The sequence below is a fragment of the Bos indicus x Bos taurus genome, chromosome 1, assembly GCF_003369695.1.
Source record: "Bos indicus x Bos taurus breed Angus x Brahman F1 hybrid chromosome 1, Bos_hybrid_MaternalHap_v2.0, whole genome shotgun sequence".
In the NCBI taxonomy this organism is placed as follows: Eukaryota; Metazoa; Chordata; class Mammalia; order Artiodactyla; family Bovidae; genus Bos; species Bos indicus x Bos taurus.
Window position 1 is genome coordinate 126,584,426 of NC_040076.1, and position 23,025 is coordinate 126,607,450.

At 44.7% G+C, this 23,025-nt stretch overlaps 1 protein-coding gene across 1 annotated transcript in view; it reads right to left on the reverse strand.

The window, feature by feature from the left end:
* The window catches only part of GRK7 (G protein-coupled receptor kinase 7), a 40,294-nt gene that overhangs the window by 12,996 nt on the left and 4,273 nt on the right, over positions 1-23,025 (reverse strand). The window lies entirely within an intron of this gene.

Below are 23,025 nucleotides of genomic sequence, written 5' to 3' on the forward strand. Positions count from 1 at the left end.
AGGAAATGTAGATTCGATCCCTGGGTCAGAAAGATCGCCTGGAGAGGGAAATGGCAACCCATCCCAGTATTTTTGTCTCAGAAATCCCATGGACAGCGGAGCCTGGCAGGCTACAGTCTATGGGATTGCAAAGAGTTGGATATTTCTGAGCAACTGAGCACACACAAAGACATACACACACACGCACACACATATATATATTACACATAATACACAATTTACCATCTTACCATTTTAAATGGTCAGTTCAACTAGTAAGTACATTCACATTGTGCAATGAATCTCCTAAATTCTTTTCATCTTTAAAAGCTGAAACTCTGTACCCATTAAACAACTCCCCATTGCCTCCACTCCCCAAGCCCTGGCAACTGCCATCTACTTTCTGTCTTTATGAATTTGACCATTCTAGGTACCTCATTTAAGTAGAATCACACAGCATCTCTCTTTGTAACTCAGCATAATTTCACTCATTCATTCAACAAATACTTAACGAATACCTGCAACAAATCTTATAATTATAATGTATATATTTACATTAGAATGTGTTTTCATAAAAACTAAGCTGCTTTTGTTTAAAGTATAATGTATATATATAATGTATAACCTCTGCAGCACTTAAAAATGCTAACAACATCCTAAATGACAATTCAGTTCAGTTCAGTTCAGTTCAGTCGCTCAGTTGTGTCCGATTCTTTGCGACCCCATGAATCGCAACACAATAAACACCTATTAATACAGAAAACATGAAAACATCAATTATTGACAGAGCTCTGAGAAACAGATGTGCTCTGTGATTTGACTCAGATTTTCAGGAGAGCGGTCAGACACAGACCAATAGGTAAGTAAGATGTATCTACCATTCTCGTTCCAGAACCAGATCACTTGGAGCAAGTAGCTCAAAGAATTGACTCAGAAGAAAGGGAAAGGAATCTACATCAAGATGTTCATAGTGCCATTATGGCCACAGGCTGGAAACACCCAATGCCTTTCAGTAAAGACAACAGACCAGAGTCACATGTTAATACCAAGAAGTGCATATATGTAATGGGTTTTGCATACTGTTTGTAAATGTGAATTTAGTACACCAGAAAAGGTTGAAAAACGTTTTTGTTGTTCATTGGGTGATTTTTTTTCTTTCTGGTTGCATAAGTATATATATATATTTTTTTCAATGTATTTTTGGCCGCATTGGGTCTTCATTGCTGTGCATAGGCTTTCTCTTATTGTAGATGGTGGGCTTCTAGTTGCAGTGTCTTCTCTTATTGCAGAACATGAGCTCCACGGTGTGCGGAGCTCATGGAGCTGTGGGCTCAGTCACTGTGGCACACAGCCTTAGCTTCTCCGTGGCATGTGGGATCTTCCCGGACCAGGTATCTAACCCATGTATCCTGCATTGCAAGGCGGATTCTTAACCACTGGGCCACCAGGGAAGCCCAAGTATATGTTTCTTTTATGTGCACAATGTATGTACTACCTTAGGAATATTAAATTTCATGGGTGATTTTTTTACATGGATAATAACAATGAAAAACACGAATAACCCAAGCACTGATTAGGAGTAATTGGCCCGTGCAAGAAAATTCTGGAAGTGACTGGTCTGACAGGCTGGTCATGAGTCAGCGTGGCACTGCTGTTTTCATAGACGTGGACATGTAATTTGGGTGACCTTATGTTCCGGTTTGCCCGGGACAGTACCAGTTTACATCTGTTGTCCTGGCATCTTGTCCAGTGTTACATCTGCCCAGAACGAAAGGGTGCTGGAGGTCCTCTGAGGCCCAGGATATAGTCTTACTCATCATTGTTTCAAACCAGGTATTTACTCCCAAGTCTCCTTTCCTGCATGCCCCAAAACATGTTTGGCAGGTAAACAATAGTAACAATGGTAACCAGACGTTTTCCATTCAATATCCAACAAATATTTGTGGAGCCACCCCTGCAGTGATTTCTAGGGATACCAAGATATACAAGGCCTGGCCCCTGCCTCTGAGGATTTACAGGTTGGTGGAGACAGATCAAAAGGTTAATTCAATAAAGGAGGGTCAATGCCAAAATGGGAGTGGAAAGCAAACAAAGGGAGGCCAGAGGGTGTGTGTGTGTGTTTGTGTGTTGGGGATATTTCACTGAAGGGTGACAGCTGAGTTGAATTAGGAGGAAAGAACCTGTCACACAGAGAAGGTTGTCCGGGTAAAGGATGAGTGTAAGAGTTGGAGTCCAGAAAAACGTGGGGTGCCCAGGGAACTTTAAGGAGTTTCGGATTTCTAGAATAAAAGATCTGTGAGATGCAATGGTGGGAGGGGAATCTGGAGGGGGAGATGTGGACGAAATTGAGAAATGCTGTCTGCCAAGGTAACAAAAATCCATTCCCAGGCTCCCTTTTCTCTTTGTCCCTCTGTGTAGAGCCAGAAGGCTAAGTACTCCATCTCCCAGCCCCTGTTGCTCCCAGGGTGGCCATGTGATAATGTGACATGAGTTGTATTGAAAGGTGTGCAAGGCAAAGGCAATGAGAGTTGTGGAAAGACTTAAAAAACCGGAAATACATAAAAGATATAAGATGGATTCATGGATCCATAGGGGGAAGGATAGATGGATGGACAGGTGATAAAGCACATATAAAATGTTAATAATATACAATGAAATACTATATAAAAAAGAATAAAGCATGGATAAATGTTACAACATGGATAAGCCTTAAAAACATTATGCTAAGTGAAAGAAACAAGTCACCAAAGACCACTTACTGTATGACTCCATTGATATGCAGTGTCTAAAATAGGTGATTCCATAGATTCAGAAAGTAGATTAGTGGTTGTTTAAGACTGGGAAAGGTGGCACAGCGGGCAAAGAATCTGCCTGCAATGCTGGAGACATAGGAGATGAGGATTGGATCTCTGGGTCAGGAAGGAGGTCGTAGCAACCCACTGCAGTATTCTTGCCTGGAGAATCCCATGGACGAGGAACCTGGCAGGCTACAGTCCATAAGGTTGCAAGAAGTCGGACACGACTGAGCAACTGGGCAGGAACGCATGCGTGCAAGGTTGGGAGAAGGGGAATGAGAGTGACTGTTAATTGACAGGTGGTTTCTTTTAGGGGTGAAGAGAATATTCTAAAACTGTGACAATGTTCACGTATCTGTGAATATACTAGAAACCACTGGATTGTACACTTTATATGGTCAATTTTATGTATTTAAATTATATCTCAGGACTTCCCTAGTGGTCCAATGGTTAAGAACTTGCTTGGGACGTGGGTTTGATTCCTGGTCAGGGAACTAAGACTGCAAGTGCCACAGGGCAAGTAAGCCCACAGGCCGCAGCTACTGAGCCCACGTGCCACAACAAAAGATCCCGCACATTGCAACTAAGAGCCAGTGCAGCCAAATGAATATTTAAAAAAGTAAGTTATATCTCAATAAAGCTGTTTATAAAGAAATCTGAGTGCTGAAGAACTGATGCTTTTGAACTGTGGTGTTGGAGAAGACTCTTGAGAGTCCCTTGGACTGCAAGGAGATCCAACCAGTCCATCCTAAAGGAAATCAGTCTTGAATATTCATTGGAAGGACTGATGCTGAAGCGGAAACTCCAATACTTGGGCCACCTGATGCGAAGAACTGACTCACTAGAAAAGACTCTGATGCTGGGAAAGATTGAAGGAGGGAGGAAAAGGGGACGACAGAAGATGACATGTTGGATGGCATCACTGACTTGATGGACATGGGTTTGAGTAAGCTCCGGGAATTAGTGATGGAAGGGGAAGCCTGGCGTGCTGCAGTCCATCAGGTCACAAAGAGTTGGACACAACTGAGCGACTGAACTGAACTGAAAGCTGTTTAAAATGTCTATGGTAAAATCTAGGTAATGGGTATACAGGCGCTCATTGTGAATTCTTTCAACTTCTCTATATGTTTGAAAGTTTTCATAATAGAATGTACAGGGAGGGCTTCCTTGGTGGCTCAGTGGTAAAGAATCTGCCTGCCAATGCAGGAGACACGGGTTCAGTCCCTGATCTGGGAAGATTCCGCATGCCGAGGAACAACTAAAACGGCTGCCACAACTACTGAGCCTGTGCCCTAGAACCCACACTTCACAAAAGAAGCTACCACAAGAGAAGCCCAGCCACTGCAGTGAAGAGCAGCCCACTCACCACAACTAGAGAAAAGCCCCCACAGCAACGAAGAGCCAGCACAGTCAAAAAGAAATAAAACTATATAGAAAAAAAAGAACGCACAGGGAAAAAAGGAAAGAGGGGCAGGGGGAATGTGATGTCAGATGTTACCACACTGGCTTCTAGTTTAATGGGTACATAACACTCTTCCAGAAGGGTCACAAGGAGGAACCATAGGAGAGGGGCATCTGTCTGCCCAGCTCCCTCTCATCTCCCATTGCCATTAGTCAATAGTAACCCTGTATGCTATAACTTATACGTGGAATCTAAAAAAATGCAACAAATCAGTGGCTATAACCACAGCAACCACAAAAAAGCAGACTCACAGATATAGAGAATAAAACAGTGGCTACCAGTGCCAGGGGGCAATATAGGGATAGGAGATTAAGAGGCACAAACTATTAAATATAAAATAAGCAAGGATATATTGTACAACACTGGGAATTATAGCCAATATTTTATAATAACTATAAATGGAGTATGTGTATGTGTTAGTTGCTTCAGTTCAGTTCAGTTTAGTCACTCAGTCGTGTCCGACTCTTTGCGACCCCATGAATCGCAGCACGCCAGGCCTCTCTGTCCATCACCAACTCCCAGAGTTCACTCAAATTCATGTCCATCGAGTCGGTGATGCCATCCAGCCATCTCATCCTCTGTCGTCCCCTTCTCCTCCTGCCCCCAATCCCTCCCAGCATCAGGGTCTTTTCCAATGAGTCAACTCTTCGCATGAGGTGGCCAGAGTACTGGAGTTTCAGCTTTAGCATCAGTCCTTCTAATGAACACCCAGGACTGATCTCCTTTAGGATGGACTGGTTGGATCTCCTTGCAGTCCAAGGGACTCTCAAGAGTCTTCTCCAACACCACAGTTCAAAAGCATCAGTTCTTCCGCGCTCAGCTTTCTTCACAGTCCAACTATCACATCCATACATGACCACTGGAAAAACCATAGCCTTGAGTAGACGGACCTTTGTTGGCAAAGTAATGTCTCTGCTTTTGAATATGCTATCTAGGTTGGTCATAACTTTCCTTCCAAGGAGTAAGTGTCTTTTAATTTCATGGCTGCAATCACCATCTGCAGTGATTTTGGAGCCCCCCAAAATAAAGTCAGCCACTGTTTCCACATCTATTTGCCATGAAGTGATGGGACCAGATGCCATGATCTTCGTTTTCTGAATGTTGAGCTTTAAGCCAACTTTTTCACTTTCCTCTTTCACTTTCATCAAGATGCTTTTTTAGTTCTTCTTCACTTTCTGCCATAAGGGTGTTGTCATCTGCATATCTGAGGTTATTGATATTTCTCCCGGGAATCTTGATTCTAGCTTGTGCTTCTTCCAGCCCAGCATTTCTCATGATGTACTCTGCATATAAGTTAAATAAGCAGGGTGACAATATACAGCCTTGACGTCCTCATTTTTCTATTTGGAACCAGTCTGTTGTTCCATGTCCAGTTCTAACTGTTGCTTCCTGACCTGTTAGTTGCTTATTCTTGTCCAGCTCTTTGCAACCCCATGGACTGTATCCTGCTAGGTTCCTCTGTCCATGGGATTCTCCAGGCAAGAATACTGGAGTAGGTTGCTGTTTCCTACTCCAGGGGGCCTTCCAGAACCAGGGATTGAACCCTCATCTACTTCACTGCAGGTAGATTCTTCATCATCTGTGCCATCAGGGAAGTCCATAAATGGAGCATAACATTTAAAAATTGAAAATCACTATATTGCATACCTATAACTTACATAATATTGTATATCAACTATATTTCATTTTTTAAAGAAATTTTATTTAAGTTTAATCTCTGCTAGGTCTTTATTGCTGTGTGTGGACTTTCTCTAGTTGTGATGCTCAGAGGCTACTCTCTCGTTGCAGCCCAAGGACTCAGTAGTCTGTGGCATGTGGGATCTTAGTTCCTATACCAGGGATCAAACCCGTGTACACTGCATTGGCAGGCGGTTCTTAACCACTGGCCCACGAGGGAAATTCCAACTATATTTCAATTTGAAAATGTTATTTTCAGGTAAATGTTTAATTGTATTTTGAAATTATATCATGACTAAATATAATAAAAAACAGAATTGTTAAAGCATGAAAGAAAAAGACAGTTACGCTGAAGCTAGCTTGTCTACCCAGATATGTTATCCAGACCCTCAGCAGTCGCGCTGAAAACCAGGTCCCGCATCATACCAAAGTATGATGTTTCATCCGCTTCTAAAAGTGGAGGAGCAACTTGGCCTCTACAAGTGGTGCCAACAGGGTACTGCCCAAGAGAGAGAGAAAAAGGAGGCATCAGTGAAGACTGTCGGTGTGTGAGGTTGTGAGCCGGTACACCAGCTTCATGAAATTTCTCTATGATGGGCTTTGGTGTGGGCTATTTTTCACCCCGTGTTGGCTACTGGCTGGCCTCTCAGTCTAGAAACTAATGGCTGTCAGTATCATAAAATTTGCTCGAATTATTTCTTTGATCATTTTCTTCTTTTCATTTTCTTTCTTCTCTCTCTCCTGCTCTCTCTCTCTCTCTCTTTAAATCTGAACTTATTGTGTTTCTTACCTTTTGCTTCTATTTTCCATCTCTTTGTCTTTTTCTTTCCTTCCTTTTTTAATCTGGGAGACTTCCTCAGTTTTTCTTCTAACTCTTCTATTTTTTTTAAAGTACTTTATTAATGGGAAATTTCAAACACACACAAAAGAAAAGACACTAGAATAATAAACCCAGTGTACTCTACTCCCAGCTTTAACAATTATCAACACATGATCAATCTTGTTTCTTTTGTCCTTACTCACTCTTATTGCCCTCCACTCTACTAACTCAGATATTACTTGAAGTATTTCACTATGAATCTTTAAAAGGTAAGGTCACTTTAAAAAAAAAAAAAAGCAAACAAACCCAAAGCACTACAAACACCATTATCTCACTTTAAAAATAACAATAATTCTTGAATATTATCAAATATCTGGACATGTTTCCCTATTGTTCAGTAAACTTGTCCTCTAAATTGTTTGTTTAAATTTAGATTCAAACAAGGTTCACACAATGTGATTGATTATATGTCTCTTAAATCTCTGTGACAATTAATTTTTTCTGTCTCTCCTCACCACCTCCCCTTGCAAGTTTTTATTAGAAAAAAAATTGGTTAAACTCTAGAGTTTCCCACAGTCAGACTTTGCTAATTGCATTCCTGTGATGTCATTTAACATGCTCCTCTGTTCTTTGTTTCCTGTAAGTTGATAGCTAGATCTAGAAACTTCTACTGAACTTTTCATTTCTGCAAATATGTTTTTATTAACATAATTAACACAGAATAATGTGCATAGATCTTATACTGTTGGTTCAGTAAATTTTGATAATTGACTACATCCACACAAATAGAACCCAAACCAGATAAAGAACATTTCCATTCACGTCGAAAGCTACTTTGTGCCCCTTCTGGTTCCTTCTCCTCCCTGCTTCCCAGGCAACCACTTCCTGATTTCTGTCACCATCAATTAGTCTTGCATTTCATATAGAAGGAATTGTAAGATAGATTCTCCTTTGTGTTTGACTTCTCTTTTTTTAAACATAGTGTTTTTTGAGATTTATCCATGCTGTTCTGCAGACATATTTACACATATTTTATTTCCAAATGTCCTTTTTCTTCTCTGAATGTTCTTTGTTTTACAGCATCTGTCCCTGTTTCATGGATGCAATATCTTCCCTTAAATCTCAAAGATAAGAATTGTAGGTTTTCAAAAATGTTCTTTTTTACTCCCTGAATTGTTCCTGTTTGCTCCAAGTTTCTTTCTTCTGTTTGTTTTGGCACTGCCTTTCATTTTGGATGATTTTTTTCAAGTGACAAACGATCTTTGTTTATGCTTAACAGTGTGACACCAAAAAGCTGACAAAAGCTTGGATTTCACTGTAGGGTGATTATGCCAAGCCATGTCATCAAGGATCTCACCTGTAGACCTTTTTTGTTAGGCTATTCAGTGTCCCCAGAGGGAGATTCTCTACTACTCCATAAGAGAGGTGTCAGTCTGCTTGCCCTCATTATGGGTGCTGAGATGGAAAGCTGCTAAAGGTCTCCTTGTGTGTGGTATTTCATCCTCTACAGCTCTGAGTTGGGCTGTAAGTTCCTGGGTCAGGCTTCTCTCTGTTGAATTTCTTGAGCTGGGGTGGGAGAGGCATAAAAAAAGACTATAAACCACATCCTACTGCATTTCAGATGGTGATGATGGGTAAATTCTACTTGGTTACATTTATTGTGAGCTTACTCTGTGTGTGGCAAGCTTCCAATGAGCAGATTTCAGAGGCAAGTGACTTGAAGGATTAAAATCACTAATCAGGACACTGGATAAACATCAGTTGATTGGTAGAAGCTTTAGGGTAAAAGTGGAGAGCATATGCCAGTCCGTCCTGAACAAAGGATTGTGAGACACACACTGGGAGAAAAATTGGAAATATTAATAATGGGAAATAGGTATTGAGTGTTTATTACACGCTAAATATTTTCTCCATTGCTTTCTATGAATTTCTTATTTACTCTTCATGATAACCCTATGAGATAGAGACTACTTTATCGCCCATTTTGCCGACTGGAAAACTAACCCACAGAGGTTAAATCTTGCCCAAGGTCACCCACCCAAGATTTACACACAGGCTTGCGTTGTGAATTACTACACTACATTGCCTCTGTGGAAATGGCTGAGGTAACTTTTTCTTACTCTTCCAAGTTCCCTTCAGGATTTCTTTTTCTCCCTCTAGAGTATCCTCCTTCCCTCTCCCCATCTGCCAAGTACTAAGTCTTCATTGTGGTCCATGCTTGCTTAAGCTACATCTCTTCCCCTTTTCCCAGCAAGTTCTCTGTTCCCTGCCTGCATTTCTGCTCACCAGGTTGGCTGGGCTGCTCCACACCAGAGGCTGCTAGGTGGTGGGAACCAGACCTTGAACCATGCCAGGACCACGTTGCTCCCTCTCCAGGAAATAAGGGAAGAATCGGCCAGCTGACACTATAGCCCCTTGGGGTTTTGAAGCATTAATAGTACAGAGGGTAACCTCAGACTCATTCCAAATAATTTTCAGCACTAAATTTACCTCTTGACTCTAAAGAGAAAATATCATCACTGACTCAATGGACATGAGTTTAAGCAAACTCTAGGAGATAATGAAGGACAGGGAAGCCTGGTGTGCTGCAGTCCATGGGGTTGCAAAGAGTCGGACATGACTTAGTGACTGAACAAAGAATTTACCTCTTGGCCCCAAAGGCAGAAAACATCAGTGATGGAATTTTGAAGGGCACCACCCCCTTGCAGAGTGGAGGTATTTCACAGAGGAGAAGAATGGAATTAGCAGTGCACGCCAGAGTCTAAGCACCCAAATTCCTTCACAGCCTCCAGCTGAAAAAATTAATTGCCTGCCCTTTACGCCATTTGTCTTCTGCATGTGAACTGCCTCCTCAGAACGGGGTGGGAGGAGAGACCGGGCCAAACAGCACCGGGCAGGGTCCAGCCACGCTGACCTCTCGCAGCTCAGTTTAACTCCTGCAGTTACAAAGGGCCCCCGCACATCAGTCTCTATGGCATCAAAACAATCTTTTTCAGTCCGTGTGACCAGAACTGCCATCGCAAGGGCTGTAGGGATCACCCAAGTATCAGCAGCAACAGGACTCAGTGGAGGTTTTTGTGTATAGTTTAACTTCTTTTGATTCATTTTGTTTTGTTTTGCCATGGTTTTCTAGTGCCCTTGGATGGGCTCACTCTGTCAACACCTGGTCAGGCAAAACACAGTATGCCCAGCATTCAGGATATCAAACATCAAACCTCGTAGGGTTTAGGAAGCCAGTTGTTGTTCTTGAGTTGCTAAGTCGTGTCCTACTCTTTTGCGACCCCGTGGACTGTAGCTCATCAGGCTCTTCTGTCCTTGGGATTTCCCATGCAAGAATACTGGAGAGGGTTGCCATTTCCTTCTCCAGGGGGTCTTTTCCACCCAGGGGTTAAACCAATTTCTCCTGTATTGGCAGGGAGATTCTTTACCACTGAGCCACCAGGGAAGCCAGATGGAGGTTCAAATCCCCACCCACCTGCAAGCGGGCAGCAGGAGGTGCATCTGCCACTGTCATCACACGTGGGTTGCTTAGTCCCATCAGGGCCACCTGTCACCTACAGGTATCCAGACTTGGAGGGAGGTGGACACCCCAGGCGAGCATCAGGATCCCAGCTAGCTTGTGGGGACCTGTGTGGACACCTCCTGCCTGCCTTGCTCTTGCTGTCAGATGCTGGCTTCCCCTGACCCTGCAGCTGTAGTCGCTCTCACCCCGGGCCCCTGAGAGCGAAGTGGCTGGGTCCAGGCTGGGCGGAATTTGCACACTGAGTTGTCCAAGGGTGGCTCTGGGCAGGAGTGAACTGTGACCTCAGCCGCGGTGATGAGAGCAGGGAGTGGACTTTCAGAGGGGCTGAGAGGGCATAGTTCGTCTCTTAATAGTTTTACACGTCCATAAAAAAAGTGTGTCCCCCGAGCATGCGTGCCGTGTGTACAGTGCAGGTCTTTCAAGGTCAAGGTCACTGCCAGTTCCCAGTGAACCTGCAAAGTTGGCAATCTTCAATTCATCAGGAAAAGAAATGCCTGTATCGCGGGCCCCGGGTGTGGCCAGGCCGGGCTGGATTTACTGAGTCGCGCGGGACAAAGAGGCGGTCAAAGAAGCTATCTCCGCGTCTCGCGATGGCCCAGCAAACTGGCCAGCGGAGCAAGAAACCGCCCGCGGATTCTCTTCCCCCCAGTTTATCACAGACCAGATCCACTCGACAGCACAATCCAAACAGAAGAGGGAATCAGAATGTACATCTTTTGTTTGCCGTGGCAGGAGAACTGTTGAGCAGAGGAAAAAAAACAAGCTGAGCTTAGCGCTATCAGCTGTTTCCTGGGGCTCGCTCCTTCCTTCCTCCGAGGGGGGCCCGGCCGCTTTGTTCTCGTTCCCAGCTGCTCCTCTGCGCCTTTAAGCGGTGGCCTTTGCAGACCTCAGAGGAATGCGGCCCGGGACCCCAGGGGACTTTGCTCCGAGGCCCCGCCCTATGTGCTTAGCGCCCCCGGCTGCAGCCTCCAGATCGCCGCCGGCCTAACTTTTGTTCCTCGTCCGCCTGCCTTGTTGCTTTCTGCCAGCCGGGGAAAGCAACTTCCTGGGCCGGGGCGGGAACCTCATCAGAGGGGCTTTGCTACTCTCCCTGACAGCCCTGGGAGAAGGGGATCCAGAAAAGGGGTCCCTGCAAGAACGAATCCTGCACCTATACAGTCTGGCGTCAGTCAGCTCTAGTGCACATCCCAGCTGTACTCATTATTAGCTGGTCACCCCCAGGCCAGTTACTCAACCTCTCTGAGCTTCACAGCTCTGATCTCATAGGATCGTGATGAATATTAAAACCATAAGACACACTGAGTGCTTTTTCAAAGTCTGGCATGTTTCACACCTTCAATAGGTGTTAGCCACGACCAAGCCAAAGCTGGTCCTGTAGGCAGGGCAGCTACACACACAAAAAACCCAGAAGCCTCTAAGACTCCATCAGATTGAAAGATGAGCCTGGTGCATCATCAGAGATCAATAGCAGTAGTTCTTCCTCTGGAGTGTGTCCTTGGGTGGATTCATGTTCTGTGAATCTGTCCAGTGGCAGGCTGATACCTGTTTTCCATGATGCCTCTAAAAGGCTCAGAATAAAATCACAAAGCTCCATGTGGCTGTGAGGAAGCAAGATGATGGTGTGTGCCTGCTGGGCTCAGCTAGCAGGTGAGCTGTGCCCTCATCCACTGCCCACCCCGCTGCAGCCTTGGAGTCCTGCTGGCTCTCTGCGTCCCTCAGAGAAAAAGCACAGCAGCCAAGGTCCCTGGAGCAGCTACAGTGCCTTTCCGGTGAGGCAGAAACAGTGCAATAGTGGGGATCACGACAAAGGGTTCGGTGCTGGGCTTCTTGTAGAATGACCATAGCAATCATTTTTTGAGTGCCTACCAAGTGGCTTATCTCTGCTAGGCATTTATCTACCTTAATCTTCTCATCAAGCCTAAGAGGCGAGCAGTATTAACCAAGCTCAGAGAAGAGGCATGACTTGCCTGGGGTTAAGTGCAGGGCTGAGACCAGCCTAAGTAGCAAGTCTGGGCCAATTAGGAGGCAGTCTGCCTGGCTTGGCTGGCTGTCAGTCCTCACTGTCCCCACAGCCAAGTGCCCCAGGTGTGGGGTCAGCCTGTGCTTCTATAAACAGCAGCCATAGTAAATGGCAGAACCGGATTGACAAACTCACTGTCCTCCCATCTCACTGATCCTGTAGACGGCATTTCATCAGCTGCACTTGATCTGAAAGGATGCTCTGAGCCTCCAACCCGTGTCTACCTTAAATTAGAAGATGCGGCAACTGGTTGTTCTCTGGATTGCATCATCTCGCAAGACAGCCCCCTCCTGCTGCAGACTGCAGACCTCACGGCTCTTCTTTCTCCTCACAGCCACAAATCAACAGACAATGTGCCAGCCTGCCCAGTCCCCAGGGAAGACCCAGGGCCAACCTGCTCTCCACACACCAAGCCGTGCAGACTGTCAAATTCTCTTTCCTCTCTCCTTTGGTAACTACAGGTTTGTTCTCTGTATCTCACTCTTTGTGATCCCATGAACTGCAGCCCGTCAGGCTCCTCTGTCCCTGGGATTCTCCAGGCAAGAATACTGGAGTGGGTTGCCATTCCCTTCTCCAGGGGATCTTCCCAACCCAGGGAGCAACCCAGGTCTCCCACATTGCAGGCAGATTCTTTACTGTCTGAGATATCAGGAAGCCCATATTATTTTTTACTTTCCCTATATAAGCAGGATTTCATTCTTTTGTATGGAGAAGTAATATTCTAATGTATGTGTGTATATATACATATATGTGTGTGTGTGTATATACACACATCACTTCTTAAACCGACTGTTGATGGGTATTTCCATGTCCTGGCTTTTGTAAATAGTACTACTATGAACACTGCATTCCCCTATTCTTTACCTTCAACTCCCTCTTCCTGACTGTTCTTCCAAGGCTGATTTGTCACTTTTCTGCCTGGAAATCTTCAATGGCTCCCCAGTACCCTTGGCACTGGGTTCGAATGCCTTTGTCCGACTCCTCCAGCCCTCTAGGGCCTGACATACGCCCATTTTCCAGTTGCACTTGCTGTCACCCCTCACGCCCTGTGACTTCACACTCGAGGCAGCTACAGAGTCAGTCTGTTCTGTGGCTGAGCCCTAAGCCTCTGATCAGGGCTGTCCACTGAAGCACTGTGGACATGGAGGGTGCTCTTTGGGCGGGGAGCGGGAGGGGGTGTCCTGCACATCGTAAGATGTTCACAGCCTCCCTGGACCCTATCCACTAGAAGCCAGTGGCAGTTCCCCCTTCATGACAAACGAAAAAGTCTCCAGACATTTTCATAATGCTCTGGGGGCCCAAACTGCTCTCGGTTGCAGACCACCACCCTATGCTGAGCCCTGTGCCAAGCCCACTTTCCTTTCGGTTCACCTGGCTCACCTCTGTTTGCCTTACAAGTCTGCCTTTGGTTGTCATTTCCTCCTGGAAGCCCTTCCTGACCCCATGCTGGGGTTGGTGACCTTCCTGCGCACCCAACTGGGACAGCTTGCCTGCTGTACTGTCACTGCCCTGTGGCTTGATGGTCTCTTCCCTGTCCGGGACTTCATGAAGACAGGCATTTGTCTGTACTCAGAGCCAAGTCAGTACCTGTGACATGACCTCACCTAGTAAATCACCTTGATCCCCTCTCCCTTAGCTCACATCCAAACCATTACTGAAGCCGGGTCATTCTGGAATCTCTTTCCAAATCAAACACTGTGCTCTGACTACCCCTCACACCCCCCACCATTCCCCAGCACATGTGGGCTGAGCTGCCATCATCTTTCACCGGGATTGCAAACAACCACAATCCACATGAATCCCCTCTGATCTGCTTTCGCTTCAGATGGAGTCATTTTGTTCCAAAATGGAATTCTAAACTCTTTGCCTGCTTTGGTTAAACACTTTCAAAGGCTTTCCAGGGACTTCCCTAGTGGTCCAGTGATTGAGAATCTGCCTGCCAATGCAGGGGATCCGGGTTCGATTCCTGCCCCAGGAAGATTCCACATGCCTCGGAGCAATAAGCCTGTGGGCCACAGCTAGTGAGTCTGCGCCCTAGAGCCAGTGCTCTGCAACAGGAGAAACCACTCCTATAAGAAGACCACACACCACAACTACAGAGTAGCCCGCTCACAGCAACGAAGACCCAGCGTTGCTATGAATAAATAATAAAAATTTGAAAATAGATAAATAAATCCTCCACATGGAAATCTGTTTCTGAGTCAGTTTCTAGTGACACCTACCAAGACACCACCCAAACTGCTTTGCCGAGTGAATTTCTATCTTCTTTCTGATGTCAGTGAGTTTTCCCCTATGGCTGATGCTCAGAGTCTCACATGCGAGTGGGCTCACTTCAGTCACGTCTGACTCTTTGTGACCCTATGTACTGTAGCCTGCCAGGCTCCTCTGTCCATGGGATTCTCCAGGCAAAAATACTGGAGTGGGTTGCCATGCCCTCCTCCAGAGAATCTTTCCAACCCAGAGATCGAAACTTTGTCTCCTGTGGCTCCCGCATTGTGGGCAGGTTCTTTACTATTGAGCCACCTGGGAAGCCCCAGAGTCTCACATGTTAACAAATCCTCCCTGAAGAGCCCCATGTACCACATCTTCACAGCACTTGTCATCATTGAAAGGTTACATTCATTGGGTGAAATGAAGTTCTGTCTCCTTCACTAGACTGTAAGCTCCATGAGGGCAAGAAATGTCTCTTTTTGCTCATGGCTCTATGCCTTATTTTATTTTATTGTTTTTTGAGGGAGTTTTGGTGGAGACCAGCATGTGACAATAAAGTAACCAGAATGCCTGTCCTGTGTGGTTCTCAGAAGTAAATTCTCAAAGAGAAAAATACTTGGAGCAGGGTCATAAGGGCTGTGATATATGTAGTTGTCAACCCAGCAATGCTGGGTCTTTCTTGCTGTTTCAAGTAATTAAAACACACTCAGAGATCTTTTAAAAATCACTTATTTAGTGTGTCCCTAGCATTTTATTCAACACAATAAGAGCTTCAAAATAAATATGATGGCTGGGACTTCCTTGGTGGTCCAGTGGTTTAGAATCCAGCTTACAATGCAGGGGACACAGGTTTGATCCCTGGTAGGGGAACTAAGATCCCACGTGCCACAGAGCAACTAAGCCCATGTACCACAACTACTGAACCTGCGTGCCACAACTAGAAAGTCCATGCACCTGAACAAAAGGTCTCACTGCTGCTAAGTCGCTTCAGTCTGTCCGACTCTGTGCAACCCCATAGACGGCAGCCCGCCAAGCTCCCCCGTCCCTGGGATTCTCCAGGCAAGAACACTGGAGTGGGGTGCCATTTCTTCTCCAATGCATGAAAGTGAAAAGTGAAAGTGAAGTTGCTCAGTCACGTCCGACTCTTAGCGACCCCATGGACTGCAGCCTACCAGGCTCCTCCGTCCATGGGATTTTCCAGGCAAGAGTACTAGAGTGGGGTGCCATTGCCTTCTCTGAAAGATCTCACATGACTCAATAAATATCTCATGCAGCAACTAAGACCCGATGCAGCCAAATAAATAAACATTCAGAAAATAAATGTAATGCTGGAGCTCTGTCACCCATCATCCTTCTGAGTGTGAAGAACTGATCAGAGGTAGGGCAAGGTAACCAAACATGTCATGAGCTCTTGGGTCACTGTGCTAATTTCATTCTGATTCCTGACAAAATAGCAAGTTTTAAGGATTGACTCATGTTCCTTAAAATCTGAAGGTCACTGCTCTCCACATAGAACATTGAACTTGAAAAGTCCTAGCACAAGCCCCACTGCCTGATTTTCCTATTATATTTACCTCATATCTCTAAAACTGCCAAGAGTTAGTTTTAATGTGTGCATGTGAATGTCAGCTGGAAAACAGGCTGGAGTGCTTATCACATTTATTATAGGTGAATACTGACGGTGGCTGGGACGACAGTTAATGATATTGTGTCGGGCTGTGGGAGGCTGACTCTGAAATATTAGTCACATGTTTCCCTGTAAAGGTTGGGCTCCTTTTCCAAAGTCTGAACTCCATCAGAGGTTCAACTAAGCCTGAGATTGGTGTACACATGTCAGACCAGACTTAGGAAGTTATGCGTCATCACACACACTCATTCTGAGTTTTATTCAGTGGAGGGTCTTTTACAGCATTATAAACCAGAGGCAACATTCTGCCCTGTGTGTGAATTTGAAAGTTCAGTTCAGTTCAGTTCAGTCGCTCAGTTGTGTCAAGGTGGAGTCAAAACTATAAGTGCTGTTGAATCTGGCATACCTGGGTTCATCTCACATATGAGCAACGTGACTTTGGATGGGTAACTTAACCTGAGTTTCAACTTCTCCATCTGTAAAATGGAGCTAATAATAGCCCCTACCTTGTAACATCTTTTTGTAAAGGCTCTATCTAGATGCTGTCATCACTTAAGTAAGAGGTCAGAAAGTTTCCAAACCATCGAGCAGTTATTAAGGGCATCCACTGTTTCTGTCTATCTGAATTCCATTCCCATTCTCTTCCATCCCTATTTTCTTGTTTCTTTTGGCCTTGTGGTGTGGCATTTTGGATCTCTGTTCCCCAACCAGCGATCAAACCCAAGGTCCCTGCATTGGAAGCGTAGAGTCTTAACCAATGGGCCACCAGGGAAGTCCCTCCATCTCTGTTTTCTATTGGAGAACACTTCCCCTGTCTCCGATATTTATATAGGACCGAACTCCCTAGTTCCTGAGAACAGAGACATAGTCCTGGCCGGTGGAGTTGGATATGATTGGGCATGTAACTTGAGTTGTCCATTGAGAGTCTTCCCTGGGAATTTGAAGGACCTTTTGTAAAGAACTGTTCCCTTTCCATGAAATTGTTTGGTTGCTAAGATATGCGTGGAGCTGCCGGTGGCCTCCACGTAGGAGCTCCTGAGAGTGAAAGTGAGGCTAATACCAAGGAGGGCAGAGCTGGGACACAGAGGGAGAGCTTTCAGCGACACTGCTCAGACCCTGGATCAGGCCAAACTGCTAGGCTTCTCAGTTATGAAAATCATTAATTTCATTTTCTTAAGTAACTTCGCTTTGTTCCTTAAGATCCATGATTGATAGCCCAGTAAATCATAGTAAAACGTAGGCCATATGTTCATCTTCTGAGTTTATGAGTCTTTTCCTATAAATAATTCAAAGACTATCTCATAGATTCATGAAATCTTATAGATTAAGGATGTCCTGGGGCCTGCCTGAGATGGCTGACTCCGTGAGTCAGGGATAGGTCTAGGACAGGAAGCCAGGGCCTCTGCATTCCAGCCAGTGCTCTTAAGCATCCTTGCCTCTCATTGTGTGTCTTCCTCAGTCTTTCTCAGACTAGGGCAGAACTACCCTCACCTTTCCTTCGTGAATCATTGTCCAACTACCCGCAACCAAGGAGACCCACTGGACAAAGGGCATCACCTTCTAGAAGTGGCTCCATTCCCCCAATAACCATGGCCTCTTCCACCGAAGACAGCCATGCTTTAAGAGAATTAGACACAGATGTGGGTCTTGGTGGAACTTAGGTGAAGCCAGAGAGCTGAACTCTGGAAGTAAGGCTGTTCAGAGCCCAGGGCCATACTTCAATTCTCATTACCTCGTGTGGGGATTATTACAGTAATTCATCATACTTCAATTCATCATATATGCTGTTAATCATCTTCTTAAAGAAGCACTCTGTATAGCCAGACAAAACTATAAGTTGAAAAGATACATGCCCCTATGTTCACAGCAGCACTATGTGCAATAGCCAAGACATGGAAGAAACCTAAATGCCCACTGACAGATGAATGGATAAAAAAGATGTGGTATAAATACACAATGGAATATTACTCAGCCATAAAAAAGAATGAAATAAGGCCGCCTGCAGCAACAGGAAGGGACCCAGAGATTACCATGTTAAGTGAAAAAGGTCAGAAAGAGAAAGATAGATACCATAGCATTTGATATCACTTATGTGTGGAATCTAAAATACGACATAAATGAATGTGTCTACAAAGCAGAAACAGACTCGCGGTCACAGAAAATAGACTTGTGTTTGCCACGGGGGTGAGGTGGAGGAAAAGAGGATTGGGAATTCCGATTACCAGATGCAAATTAGTACATATGCTGCTAAGTCGCTTCAGTTGTGTCCGACTCTGTGCGACCCCATAGACGGCAGCCCACCAGGCTCCCCTGTCCCTGGGATTCTCCAGGCAAGAACACTGGAGTGGGTTGCCATTTCCTTCTCCAATGCATGAAAGTGAAAAGTCAAAGTGAAGTAGCTCAGTCGTGTCCGACTCTTAGCGACCCCATGGACTGTAGCCTATGAGGCTCCTCCATCCATGGGATTTTCCAGGAAGAGTACTGGAGTGGGGTGCCATTGCCTTCTCCGATTAGTACATATAGGATGGATAAACTATAGCACAGGGAACTATACTCAGTATCTTATGATAAACCACACCGGAAATGAATATGAAAAAGAACACACACACACACACACACATCTTTGCTATATAGCAGAAATTAACAGAACATTGTAAATCAAATATACTTCAATAAAACTCTTTAAAAAAGAAGAATCACTCTGGTCATGCCATTTTCTTGTTGAAAAAAATCTTCAATACTAGGTGCATATCACATTCTTTTCTTGCCTTTAAGATATAGTGGCCTTCAGAGCATCTATATTGAACTTTATATTCAGAGACTGTCAAACATGGATAGCGTGATAACAAACTCGATGAATACAGATGGCAGCTAGTGTGATTAATCTCACTAGGATTTTGTTGTTGTTGGTTTATGGTTTGGGCTCATTTTGAATTAATTGTCCTCATTTTATTTATCTATTTTTAAAATTAATTAATTTATTTTAATTGGAGGCTAATTACTTTACAATATTGTAGTGGTTTTTGCCATACATTGACATGAATCCACTACGGGTGTACATGTGTTCCCCATCCTGAAACCCCCTCCCAGCCTCCCTCCCCATCCCATCCCTCTGAGTCATCCCAGTGCACTGGCCCAGAGCACCCTGTCTCATGCATCGAACCTGGACTGGCAATCTGTTTCACATATGATAATTTACATGTTCCAATGCTATTCTCTCAAATCATCCCACCTTCGCCTTCTCCCACAGAGTCCAAAAGACTGTTCTTTACATCTGTGTCTCTTTTGCTGTCTCGCGTATAGGGTCATCGTTACCATCTTTCTAAATTCCATATATATGCGTTAGTATAGTGTATTGGTGTTTTTCTTTCTGACTTACTTCACTGTGTATAATAGGCTCCAGTTTCAGCCACCTCATTAGAACTAATTCAAATGCATTCTTTTTAATGAATTGTCCTCATTTTAAAAGCAAGACACTTCTCAAAAATTCACAGGTGTCCGTTTCTGTTTTAAAAAGTCAGGGGACTTCTCTGGTGACCCAGTGGATGAGAACTCGCCTGCTAATGCAGGGGACACAGGTTCAATTCTTGGCCTGGGAACTAGGATCCCACATGCTGCAGGGCAGCTAAACCTGTGCACCGTGACTACTGAAGCCTGTGAGCCCAGAGCCCCTGCTTCACAACAAGAAAAGCCGCAGCAATGAGAAGTCTGAGCACCGCAACTAGAGACTGGCCTCCCTCGCTGCACCTAGAGAAAGCCTGTGTGCAGCAACGAAGACCCAGTGCAGCCAAAAATAATAAATGAATGAATAAATATTAAAGAAAAAAGAGCCAGAACTTTGGATCTCTGTTCTCACAGTGTGGTCACTGGACACGAGGAGTGGCTTCCCTCCTTAGATGGAAGTGCTCACTCTGTTCTGGGCTCCACGGCACTCGCTTCACTTCTTACACTGCATGCCATTTGGGTTTGCTCCTTCAGCTCTGCACAATTGTTGTTCAAAGTCTTTTTAATCCACGTTATAGAATTATCTCACAAATGCAATTTCCCTGTAAGGCAAAATGATACATGCTTTCCTTTGATAGGATCCAATCAGTATCGAAATATTCTAGTGGGTTTCCTTACATTTATGCAAAAATTTAGCAGGACTTTTCTTTACAGTTCTACCTTCATCCAGCTGATCATACTCTGGGAATATAGTGAGATCTGTACTTAAAATTTTGCTTTTATTTGGTTGCACCAGGTTCTAGTTGGGGCATGTGGGATCATCAATCTTCACTGTGGCATGCAGGATCTTCAGCTGTGGTATGTGGGATCTAGTTCCCTGGGTTCCCTGCATTGGGAGTGCAGAGTCTTAGCTACTGCACCACCAGGGAAGACCCAGTAATTCTTTATCATGGTTTCTTGACATCAAAACATTAGTTAGTTACAGAAGCTGTATAAAATATGTTCCTTTTTATTTCTTCTGTGAAATGGATTGTGAGTATAATGATTTAAAATCCACTTGGGGGCCCAGTTATTGTGTGGGAACTGCAGTAAGTACGATACTGAAGGGCTTCACTTAGATATGTAGACCAGTAAACAGTGAAGGAGGAACACATTTCTTTTTTCTTTCTTTCTGTGGCTTTCTAAACCTTCTCTCTGACCCCCTTTTTTCCCTCCATCCTTCCTGAAAATCTCCTGGGCTTCAGAGGCAGGTCCAAGGACCAGGGCATAAACTTTCTTGGATGGGGCAAGTGGTCTAAACCCAGAAATCTGGTCTCTTGGGACAAAGAGGGACTCAGAAAAGACAAAAGAGTGAGAGGCCTCTAGGCATTGTATGCACGCATGCTAAGTTGCTTCAGTTCTGTCTGACTCTGTGCAACCCTATGGATCACAGCCTGCCAGGCTTCTCTGTCCATGGGATTCTCCTAGCAATAATACTGGAGTTTCCATGCCCTCCTCCAGGGGATCTTCCTGACCCAGGGCTGAACCCGCATCTCTTATGTCTCCTGCGCTGGCAGGCAGGTTCTTTACCACTAATACCACCGGGGAAGCCCTAAACTCCACCAACTGCCCTTGTTATAGTGGACAATACTGAGGAGGCACCAAAAGCTTCCTGCAGGTTCCAAAAGAGCCAGAGAGCTGGATGCAGGAGGAACTGTCCCTAAATATTCTCTTGGCCCATGAACAGAGCTGGAGGAAGACTGAGAAGGGATTTACAAGAGACTGAGCTGTGTGTCTCCTCATCCTTCAGCAAGGTGGAGACGGTGCCACCGGTCAGCATGATGCACGCCCACGGGATGCTCAGAAGGAACACTTCCTCTCTGCATAATCAGCAATACAAATTCAAAATAATATACTGAAAGTAGTACACTTCTGATTTTGTGTGCATTGATAGACATGCATTCACGGTGTCTCTCTTTTCATAGTAAAGTCCCTGGGAGGCAAACACTCTGCTTCCTCCCCATCTTCTTGCTTCCTCCACCTCTACTTAGGAGATAGTTATACTGAAGTTCTCCATCCTTCTCCACCACTTTCTCGATTTCTCCACCTTCGTTCAGCCTCTTTCCTTTCTACACGACCAGCAATTTATCTCCTGAATCTTTTTTATTTTTCCCACTATTTTTGGTTTTAAGCCATAAGGTATGTAGAATCCTAGTTCCCTTACCAGGGATCAAACCCAGGCCCTGTTGTCCTTGGGAGTGCAGAGTCTTAACCACTGGACTGACAGGGAAGTCCTCTCTTCTGCTTCTAGCCTCAGCATCTAAATCTCCAGTCTCCCTACTTAAAACTCCATCCTGCTCCTTCCTTCATCTCACTCTTTACTTCCAGGTCAATCCAACCTCTGCTATCTGAGTTTTGACCTTGAAAACCTCTCTTCCTGAGGACACTGTGGTTTCCAGAATTGTCAAACCCTGCAGTCTGTGTGACCTCTTGGCAGTACTTAACAGTGCTGACCACACTCCTCACTTAAATCCTCTTTTTCTTTGGCTCCTGTGGCAGAGGCCGCCAGTTACTTGTTCCATATTCCTTAGTAGTTACTTGCTCTCCTTCCTTAGTAGCTAGAATTCCTCTCTCCCTCTCAAAAAAGCAAAAACAAAAAAAGTCATTTATCAGCTGCCCCTGCAGGTAGGGTGGCCAGATAAATGTCCTAGCCAATGAGATTTAAATGGAAGCTGTCAGATGGGCCTTCTAGGGAAGTTCCTTAGAGGGAGATATATTCAGTTGCTGTGGGCATCCCTATTTACTTCTGACCCTTCCTCCTTTCTCTGCCTAGACTTGATGGTTGGGGCTAGAGCAGCCATTTTGCAACACATGGAAAAGGACAAAATCACAGAGATGTGATTTCTGCCATTATCCCATAGCTGCGGAACTAATATCAGTCATCCTTATCTCTACACTACTTGTTACATAAGAAAAATAACCCTTTCTCTTGTTTAATCCACTGTTATTTGGGTTTTCTATTATTGCTAGTGAAATCAACACTTAACTGATACAGCTCCAATGACTCTGCCATTTTCATCCTACTTCTTTAATCTCTTCAAGATCCCTCTTCTTCCACACCCCTACACGTTGCTATTCCTTGGTCCTCTTCCTCCACTGTTTCTCTTTTTTTTCTTTGTGTCAGGCGTTTTTCTTTCTTTTTTTTTTTATTTTATTTTAATTTTAAGCTTTACAATATTGTATTGCTTCTGCCATATATCTCAATGAATCCGCCACAGGCATACATGTGTTCCCCATCCTGAACCCTCCTCCCTCCTCCCTCCCCATACCATCCCTCTGGGTCGTCCAGTGCACCAGCCCCAAGCATCCAGTATCGTGCATCAAATCTGGACTGGCAACTCGTTTCATATATGATATTATACATATTTCAATGCCATTCTCCCAAATCATCCCACCCTCTCCCTCTCCCACAGAGTTCAAAAGACTGT